The following is a 2,291-nucleotide window of genomic DNA, read 5'->3' on the forward strand; positions in this document are numbered from 1 at the left end:
TTTCGTTGGACTTTTTTTCCAAGTGCCTTGGAGCCTCTGATTACGTCCCTCCTGCAACACTTTCTGCTCTGTTTCAGTTTTCTGGACGCACACACACACACGGTGTCTCTCTCTCTCTCTCTCTTTCTCAACTTTAATCTTTCCTAATGGAAGTGAAGTATTACCTCTTCTGTCTCTCTCTCTCTCACACACACACACACGCGCCCGCGCCGACACATTCTACATTAGAAGAGAACCACAGCACTGGCCACTTCACTCAAACTGTTGTTTGTAGACTTTGTACAGAAGAATTTCTTTTTTTAATGTTATTATTATTATTATTATTATTTAATAAAGGTTAAATAATAACACGTCGCTGCGTCTGCTGCTTCACTCATTAAACACTCCAAAAAAATATGTTGAACTGTTCAAACTGACTGTTGGTGTGAACTGTCTAGGCTGTAACCCTCACCCAATGCATGCTGGGATTTGGACCAAGGATGAGGAGAAGACAGACACATGACCAGACGTCAGGTAAGAAGTCAGATGTGAAGCTGAGGCGTCTTCGTCTTTGTCTTCGTCTTCGTCTTCATCACTTCATTTCCTTCTTCTTCTCTTCCTCTCAGATCTTCTCAGGAGCCTGACCTGGTTCTCACGCCTCCACTGACAAACAACGTGTGTCTGAGGGTAAGTCAAAAAGAATCTAATCAATAAAATATGTATAAATATGTTTTCCTTTCTGTTTATGTTCATTGTTATTAATGTTTCATATATTTGGGTTAAAATAAGGAATGGATAAAATATGAAATACAAAACGATGAAACAAGGTCAGTATCTAATTATATATGTACTATATTTATATTAAATACTTGTTGAACATTTCATTTTTTAGATGAAAGGTCACGTTGTCACAGACAGACTCTCTGTCTGTCCTCTGTCTGTCCCTGCGTCTCCTCCGTGTCTCACTCTGCTCTTCTTCTTCAGTGTCGTTTCCGTCAGAGAATTCCTTCTCTGTAGAATCTTGAGGATGACCTGTGACACCAGGGTCATGACCTTTTTATACCTGAGGACTGAAATCTTCAGGTTTAAAAATTGAAGTGTTTCGTTTTGAAAAGCTTGACTCTGTCTTCTGTTTGTCCTCATCTTCATCACAGGAGGTTGAAAATCTTCATCTGGAAACAGTGTCGTCAGTTAATCCAGTTATTTTCTATTCGTTCTGTTTTATTTTCATCTCTTTGTTTGTTTGTTTTTTGCATTCTGTTTTTTTTTTTTTTTTCCATAAATTGATTTACTTTAATTATCCAGGTATTAGAACGGATGAAAATGGAAAGCACTTTAAAAGTAACAGGCGGTAAATTTAATTTCCATCCACCCGATCTGGAACACGTTATTTGTTCAGTTTGAAGGAAACATAATGTGGACTAAGTGCAAACTTTATAAAATAAATGCAACATTTATTTTTCTGTTGTTCTTCCAGAGGAAGTGAAGACATGCCTGGTCTGTGCGGTCACATGACCGACCTTTACTAACGTCCTGGACTCTCTGGCTTCATGGTATGAAATCAAATTACACTTCATCAGACAGAAGGTTTTTTTTTTTCTTTTTTTTTTTTTTCTTGCTGCACCAAATCAGGTTGTTGTAAATCTAATCTGCTGCTGTTTTAGACCTTTATCATTTCAGGCTCTTCATTTGTTTCCAGCTGCATTTTTACAAAGATCTTTTTTTTTTTCTTCTTTTTACACCCAGACGGTCACTGTGTATGGAGTCCACGCGCTCTAGCTTCATGCAGGATTAGGGTAACTATTCACACTAGTTTGACCACAGGTGTGAATGTGAGTGTGAATGATGTGATGGTCTGTCGATGGTCTGTCGATGGTCGGTCGATGGTCAGTCGATGGTCAGTCGATGGTCTGTCAACTTCCCAAGCAAAAAAAAAACACCAAATAAAAAATCCTTTCCTTCACAGTATTTCTTAAGAATCCTGTGAAAAAACAATAGTTCTTGAAAAAGAAGATTCCAGTATTTGTTGCAGTACTACAACTAGTAGTACTACTACTGCAGTATTCTACGAGCAACGAGCTCCTGGTGTCGACTAATATTTTACACTGACAGACGTCGAACACAGGAAAAATAAGTAATGATGTTGGTGCGTCGGGGTAATATGAGGTCTGTGTGTGGGTGTGTGTGTGAGAGAGAGAGAGTGTGTGTGTGTGTGTTAGCCTCAGCCTCTTTACCTTTCTAAGGAATGAAAGACCACAACCATTAATTTTCTAATAAAGTCCCTGTGGCTTCACATACAAACATAGAAAAGA

At 38.5% G+C, this 2,291-nt stretch overlaps 1 long non-coding RNA gene across 1 annotated transcript in view; it reads left to right on the forward strand.

The window, feature by feature from the left end:
• Positions 1-1,715: 1,715 nt before the first annotated feature.
• Positions 1,716-2,291, forward strand: part of LOC112488352 (uncharacterized) — a 3,731-nt gene continuing 3,155 nt past the window's right edge. Inside the window, exon 1 of the long non-coding RNA XR_003052326.1 lies at positions 1,716-1,775. This is a non-coding gene — a long non-coding RNA (uncharacterized LOC112488352). The remainder of the gene's footprint in view (positions 1,776-2,291) is intronic.

Source organism: Cynoglossus semilaevis, chromosome 16 (assembly GCF_000523025.1).
Source record: "Cynoglossus semilaevis isolate Cse_v1.0 chromosome 16, Cse_v1.0, whole genome shotgun sequence".
Classification (NCBI taxonomy): Eukaryota; Metazoa; Chordata; class Actinopteri; order Pleuronectiformes; family Cynoglossidae; genus Cynoglossus; species Cynoglossus semilaevis.